The sequence below is a fragment of the Saccostrea cucullata genome, unplaced genomic scaffold (genome assembly GCF_032062105.1).
Source record: "Saccostrea cucullata isolate Sc308-1 unplaced genomic scaffold, CSIRO_AGI_Scuc_v1 ctg8293, whole genome shotgun sequence".
Classification (NCBI taxonomy): Eukaryota; Metazoa; Mollusca; class Bivalvia; order Ostreida; family Ostreidae; genus Saccostrea; species Saccostrea cuccullata.
Window position 1 is genome coordinate 13,957 of NW_026926248.1, and position 8,092 is coordinate 22,048.

The 8,092-nt window shown below is 32.0% G+C and overlaps 1 long non-coding RNA gene across 1 annotated transcript; it reads left to right on the forward strand.

Moving 5' to 3' along the window:
• The first annotated feature begins 7,511 nt into the window (after positions 1 to 7,511).
• LOC134271219 (uncharacterized) lies at positions 7,512 to 8,092 on the forward strand. Its single transcript, XR_009992980.1, has 3 exons — positions 7,512 to 7,581; positions 7,696 to 7,841; positions 8,007 to 8,092. It is a non-coding gene; the product is annotated as an uncharacterized LOC134271219 (long non-coding RNA).

Below are 8,092 nucleotides of genomic sequence, written 5' to 3' on the forward strand. Positions count from 1 at the left end.
TTCATGTGTGTAAATTGTATCGTATAAACACGCAACAGATTTACTTATGTATGTATTTTGTTCTGTTTATTTTATAAATTTTCATTTTAAGTGTTGTTTTGGTTGTGTATGCAATGGAGTGTAAAATATCAGTCAGTAAACATGGTTGCTAGATTGATTGATTAATTGTATATTGTTTAACTCCCTCTCGAGAATTCTTCATTCTTACTAGGCACTCAAGGCCATTGAGCAGGGAATGATCTTTTCCTTGCCAGCACCTGCTGCGACACGGAACCTCCGTTTATACGGTCTCATCCGAAGGATCGGACTCCACGCCCAACAATGGGATTCGAACCTGCGACGTAAGGATCAAGTCCTTATTTTGCGACTCTATAGCAGACGCACAAACCACTGCGCCACACGCCGACTTGGTGACTATAGAAGGCAAAACTCTTAAAATCAAGGAGCTATTATCCTCACCGAGACAACTTTTTTAATTGGCAAAAACGAGGGCATCTTGAACCTTTCTTGCAAACCTATGTTTATGTCTCTAAAGATATAGAGCTGTGGTCCCAAACAAGTGTTCTGTACGATCAATAAGTAGTGCCCTTACTATGCAAGTTCTTTTCTTGGGAATGCTCCGGAGCTATGATAGGAACATACATCCCATCAATCGCTCGGCCCCATTACCATTTAGCTCTTGATGACTTTTTTCTACCTTTCTGTTTTTAATTCAGGGAAGCTACTTATATATAGATTAATGTTACAGGAATTTCAATAAACTAGTGAAAGTAAGCATTCGTAAGTAACCTCCTTGACACCTGATCTCATCATGAATGTCCAGAGGTTCCTGTTAGTTTCCTATTTACATATTTGTATTGTTCAAAGATTTTTGAGATCGATCACTGTTAGATTTTTTTCACCCTTTTCATTCTACTGGAAAATACATGATTATTAATAAAATATTCAAGCAGATATTTTATAATGGCCTCTCACAGTTAACATACTGTAGATTTCCCAACAGCAACAATATTTTGAATGGTCCTATTTCTGCCAAAAAAAGTCAACTAGTAGATGGCAAGTCGAATTATTCTTTACACCCAACGGTTCTTCTACAATCTTTGATACGGAAGCAAAAATATTTTCAAACAACACAGCAATATTAGCTGTTTTTTTTTTTTAGAAAATCATTTTGCTATTTATATGTATTATTATGATTAATATAATCTGTATATGATTTAAACCCTTGTGATTAATAAAACCAAAGTAAATTGTTTTAATTGTTTCAGAAGAAATGTTTTTGTACAATCGAATATAGAGCATTATATAAAAGATCAATAGTGCACAGGACGACAATAATGTAATTTTGCTATAATTAAAGCTTATATATAAAAGTTCTTCCATCGCAAATATGAGTAACTGTAGTTTATAAAGGTTTTTTTCTATCATTGTAAAACTTGATTATAAAATTGCAATACAAATTTCCTATGTCAATCTTGCAGCTCATGTTGATAATTTTATTACGTTCTGCTTCTTCGAGTTTAATTTTTATACCATTCTTTCTCCCTCAAGTCATTAATTCAGTTGTACCAAAAAATCAATGAGGAAGATTTAAAAGTTGGTCTTAAAGATTAGTCTTATACTCAAACAGAAAGGAAAAACCCTTTTCTATAAAACTTCACAATTCTGAATCTGTTCATCTTCTTAATCTATATGAATATGTGAGGATTACCTTACTGTACATAACTTTCGTCTGAACGCATAGCAAATTAACTTTTATTTACCTATGTAGATTTACTTATATGTAAATTTGCACACATGAGCAAATTTTCGTCGTAGGAATGGGGTATTATTTCCAGGAATTGTTTACTTTATGTTTTTGACAATTGATGGATACATCACAGTTTTCTTGTTGATTTTATATAGCATTTATGCAATAACTTCATACGTGTTATGTATTCATTTCATTATATTCTATAATACATATGAGACTAAATCTGTATTTCGTGCAAAGACTGTGTATAAGCGTTTCGTGTAAGCTCCAAAGCGTTTCGTGCAAACCGTGTAGCGAGCGTCGAAAAGCGTGTGAGAAACGTGCGACTTTCGTGTAAGAACCGTGTGAGAAACACGATGCAAAATCGTGTAAGATTCATTCGGAAGTCATTTCATTTTTTACGATGGGTCAGGATGTAAAAAAAATTGAATTAGTTATCTTGTGATATTATAGGTAAAAACAAAAAATATGGAACAACAAAATGAAATTCTAATGTATGATTTATATTTGTTTGTCTATAGAAAATGTGTTCACAGATACAACAATTTTAAGGGCATTGTATTCAATATACCATTATAATCGTGGCTTCTTAAATATTGCTTTTTACTAATATATTTTTTTTAAAATTTAAATCAAAAATATATCAGGACTCCGCTCTTGTCTTTACATTTGAAACGATGTGTCATTTCATATCTTTTAATACATAAAACTTGTTGCTCATTATTGTCAAAAAAAATGGATTTTATAATTTTATTTCACATGCACTGACGACCATATCTTTTAAACTGTCAAATTAAATTACTAGTACAGTCTTTCATTTTTTGTTGTAGCTTTATCTAATGTTAGTTTAATTCTATTCTTGTTTAAATTCGTTGTTAAATGTATGCCAGATACTTTTTGGAATCTTCTTTCGCCTTTTGTGATCAAGGTCATTTCTCTGCATTGCAACTGAAAACCTGTTTTGCTATATGTACATGTTGAGTTCACGGCTTTACACCTGAAAATTACGACTGGAATTTTTTTTTTAAATAAAATGGTTCTATAAATATTTAACTTATAAATCAGCGGATTTCATCTTTTATTTGTAAATCCGAATTTCTAGCCGTAAACAGTAAAAAATAAACAGAACTGATTTGATAGTCTTTTTATGAATATCATGAAAGAAAAGCTTAGGAGTAAATCATGAATAATTGTATATTATTTGTTTTATAACTCACGTACTTTTTATTTCATCTAAGATATTTCAGTTTTCTTGTAAATAATGATAATCTATATTGTATGTACAATGTATAGTTGACTATTCATACACATATAAACATACGTTTAGTCCTGTTTTGAAATGAAGGATTTTACAGTATGATGTATACTGATGTTATTTGATAAGCTTCATGTGAAAGAAAGTAGTAGATTTTTCACATTGCCTTATTGATAATGCTTGCGTAAAAAAAATCTTTAAAAATGTATCAATAATCGTTAGTAGAGTATATAGGCAAATTTAATTTATAATTTAAAATCAAAATCACAAAAAAATAATCCGCCTACGGAAATCAAACATAATATAATCAATATTATTAAAAATCAATGAGTTTATATTCCTGCGGTGAAAAATCGAATTTGTGTTCAATTTATTAAATCAATTTATCGAATTATACTCGTAAAAATATTACATTGAAATGAATAACTAATACCTGTATATAAAAATTGTATTTTATTAAACAGTCATTCAGGATATCGGCATTTTTAATGATTTATTTATCAATTAATTACAACTGTCAGAGTATTAAATATTTCTATCGGTTTTTATAATACAAGTGTACAAATTTAATTTAAACAGCTGCTTAATGTGGCTTTTTGAGCGATTTTCGTTGAATTAATGATAAAGCGGTAAAAATGTAAAAGATATTCCGAGTAGAAAAATTGCGAGAATCGTGCACAAAGCGTGTGAGAAACGTGTACAAAGCGTTTCGTGCAGCCTTTCGTGTAAACCGTGCAGCCTTTCGTGCAAAGCGTTTCGTGTAAACCGTGTAGCGTTTCGTGCAAATAGCGTTTCGTGTAAACCGTGCAGCGTTTTGCAAAAGCGTTCGTGTATTGCAGCGAGCGTGTGGGGTAGTAGCACGTCTCAGGGTCTGTATTTACATTCGCTGTGTTTTTCTAGTAAGCTTACTGTGAAATTGATTTGAAAAACATTTTCGTGTATACTCACGCGTAGAAATATACACGGAGAAACGTGCGTTAACGTGACGTCACAATGAGACTGCGGCGACGTTAGTAAAATGCAATAATATAGGACAGCAAGAAATTCAAATATTGAGTATATTTTAGTTGCCTCCAAACAGGTAAAATGTAAATATAAGGAATGTTTTTCAGTTTAGTGTGAATTATTGGTGTGTGAATCACACAGACTTGCACATAGGCATATTTTTCATGAAGCGCTAGCGCGCTTCATGAAATATGCCTACGTGACAAGTCTGTGTGATTCACACACCAATAACTCACACAAAACTAAAAAAACATTCCTTAAATGGCCTCGCACACTTAACATACTGTAGATTTCCCAACAGCAACAATATTTTAAATGGTCCTATTTCTGCCAAAAAAAGTCAACTAGTAGATGGCAAGTCGAATTTTTCTTTACACCCAACGGTTCTTCTACAATCTTTGATACGAAAGCAAAAACATTTATCAACAATAAAGCAATGTGAGCTGTATTTTTGAGAAAATTATTTTGCTATTTATATGTGTTATTATGATATAATTTGTATATGATTTAAACCCTTGTGATTAATAAAACCAAAGTAAATTGGTTTAATTGTTTCAGAAGAAATGTTTTTGTTCAATCGAATATAGAGCATTATATAAAAAATCAATAGTGCACAGGGCGACAATAATGTAATTTTGTAAGTTCTTCCATCGCAAATATGAGTAACTTTAGTTTATAAATGTTCTCTTTTTCTATCATTGAAAAAACTTATTATAAATTTGCAATACAAATTTCCCATGTCAATCTTGCAGCTCATATTGATAATTTTATTACCTTCTGCTTCTTCGAGTTTAATTTTTATACCATTCTTTCTCCCTCAAGTCATTAATTAAGTTGTACCAAGAAATTAATGAGTAATTATACTCAAACAGAAAGGAAAATCCCTATTTATATATTAGGTATTTATTTTCGTGGTTCTTAAGGTATAAAATACAAGACCCCTGAATATATACTGAAAGGAAAAAGAAACGCGGGGTAGCATAATTTTCGATAAAAATTTGACCACATGACCGAAAATTACGAAAATTGGTAAGAAGGGAAATTTAGTTACTGTGCATCAAAATCGGTATTCAGAATTACTCAACCGTAAAATTTTTGACGTCATGTAGGGAAAACGCTAAAAAACCCAAAACACGTACAATTTGATAACGACGAGTTTGTCAACAAATCTTGTTTCATTATTTGATGCACATGAGGTATGCACATCGTTTTTCAATATTAAGAGACATTATGAATTTATTGCAATTTTGGCACAGTTTACGGAAGTTCAATGGGGTCTTGTTTTCAAATTGCCTAATTAATGAAAAAGGCAACAACGGTTTACTAAGCAGTCTCTTGTAAATTTTACACCATAAAACGTTTTAGTCGTTGTCAGAGAGGGTCTGGAGTGGTTTTCAATCAACCGTGACGATGACGGTAACGCGAAACAGAGTCATGTTACGAGCGGGTTATTCGTCCTGCCATCTCTTAAATCGCGGCCTTACTACCACAAAAACAGCCATTTATAGAGTAGATGATAATAATCATCACATTCATACGAAATTTGAAAGAAAACAACTCTGCAATTTGGTTTTTTGAGCCAGTCAACTTACTGTTGTTTTCCTCCCACTGGCGCATGCGCGCACCGTTTGACTTATTTTTTGAGTGGTTACCCATGCTAAATATAGCCAGGATTTGAGAGATAAACCCTCTGATGAAATTCCAGGCAAAAAAGAAATAAGACTCTGACAAATGCACGAGATAGACATTGAAGATAATTAGAGTTTTCGATTTTCACTTTTGGGGGGTATCGTCATTTGACCTTCAATAACTTATGAATAATTAGACAAAATCATATGAGAATTTGGTTATATATCATTTTGAAAGATGATTTTAAAAGGTAGATAGGAAAACTAAAAAGTATTTTCAGAAAAACTAATTTAATTCACCTCAAAAGTTTACCCTGCGTTTCTTTTTCCTTTCAGTATATGTCTAACATAATATCATTTCTCCTACTAAATTACTATTAAACAATTCGTTAACCATGAAATCAAGTCCTCATAAACGAATATATTTTTCTCAAACCTCGAAAATATGTGATGTTAGAGTTTCATAAAAACGATAGCATGACGCTTAATCTCTATTTTTATCATCTTGTTAAAGAACATTACACCCGACTTGTTAACTGAAGGCTTTAACATTACACCCGATTTGTTTCTTTGTCTCTATGTGCAGATTAAGCATTATTTCAACAAGCCCAAGGACCACTTGCCTTTTTGAGTTAAAATTATAAGTTTGCGATTCATGTGCAACATTAGCTATTCACCATTTTAGTTTTAACTTTATGTCATTGAAATTAGACATCATGTATACACAGTAGATAATACAAACAGGCTTCGGAAACACGTTTTACAACTTACATTATTTCCTTTCCTTAAAGAAATTCACCAATCTGGGTCTCATTCATGGGCGTCGGAAGCAAATTGAAAGTGGGGGGGCGGGGGGTAAATTGAAAGTGTGTGTGTGTGTGGGGGGGGGGGGGGCATATCAACAAAAAAGGTAAATCCAAATTACCACTGTCTATATAAAGCCCCGCCCCCCTCCCTCAGGTCTTGACGCCTTTGTCATTTTAACAATGAATTTCGATTCTTTTTGAACATCTATCAGAAGTACTTTTCATTTTTTTAAGTTTCTAACACGCTTAAAAGTATCCTTATAGAACTCTCTGATATTTGTATCTCACAAATGTGCGTCTTTTAAAAGACTCAAAAATAAATATAATAATGATGATTTATAGTAATACATTAACATTTAGAGTCTTATGTGTCAAAGTTGAAATAAATCAATAAATTCTTTATAATGTCTTAGAGTTAGATAATTTTTCACTTTGAATTTTAGAAAATTGCTGATTTCAAATTTCATTCAGTTTGAGTTAATGAAGGAATATATATATATCAAAATTGCATATTTAAAGATAGCTAAAAAAAAACATTGTACAACATCATAACATAACAGGCATTAACTAAATTAAAAACAGAACACCTTTCATTGTTAAATTTTAAATTGCAATTTCAAAATAAACGTTTATGAAAATTCATGACAATTCATATGAACTTCGATAAAATCGATACTTAAACAATAGTGAAATATAGAATACGTAACAGTTAGCCAATCGCTTTTCAGACATTGATTATGGTACGATATATATATCTGGCTGTTGAAAGACCATTTAGCAGAATTTCACAGATTCACGAGAACGCGGCAGATTTTTTACGCAACAAAAAAAAAAAAAAAAAAAAAAAATGGGCAATCAGTGGGTTATCACTTTTATGGTCGGCTTCTTGGCTTTATCTAAAGCTACCTTTATTTCTAAGAAATATACAGCGAAAATCGAATTTAATGATAAGAAATCAAACCATGAACTTTTAGGGAACACAATGCTCATTCTTTGATGAGTGCGCCACAATGTGTCAAAGGGAGTGCAGCTTTTTTGGCTTTAACTCACAAACGAGGAAATGTCGTACCCACAAGGAAAGTCTGACATCTGGGTTGTCTGATGAGGCCGGTTGGAGATACTACTCGGATAACGGTATGTATTTTTTTTTTATTTCATTCTTTTAGCTTGTTTGGTTTTTTGTAGGTCCTTCTCGAGGGGTCACGATTTTTTTTTATCAAGTTTCTTGTATTTTTTTTTTTTTTTTAGATTTTTCTAGCATGCCCAAAGATTGCAAAGATCTTCGAGAAAATGGACAAACCATCACAGGGGTGTATGATATATACCCCTACAGAACATTAACCATTCCAATAAGTGTCTACTGCGACATGACCACGATGGACGGTGGATGGACGGTAGGTTTTTTTTTTATTTTATAATTAAAAGTACTTATTATAACACATCTTGTTTCGTTGGTTTTAAGGATTGTAGGATTGTATTGTAGTTTATATAATAAAAAAATGGATCCTGCGATTGTTCGAAGCAATAAATCTAAATGTAATGTATGCTAATTTTTAAAGGCAATTCAGAAACGCGTAGACGGATCCGTAACCTTTGACAGGAACTGGACGGATTATAAGAATGGCTTTGGTTCACCAGAACAGGA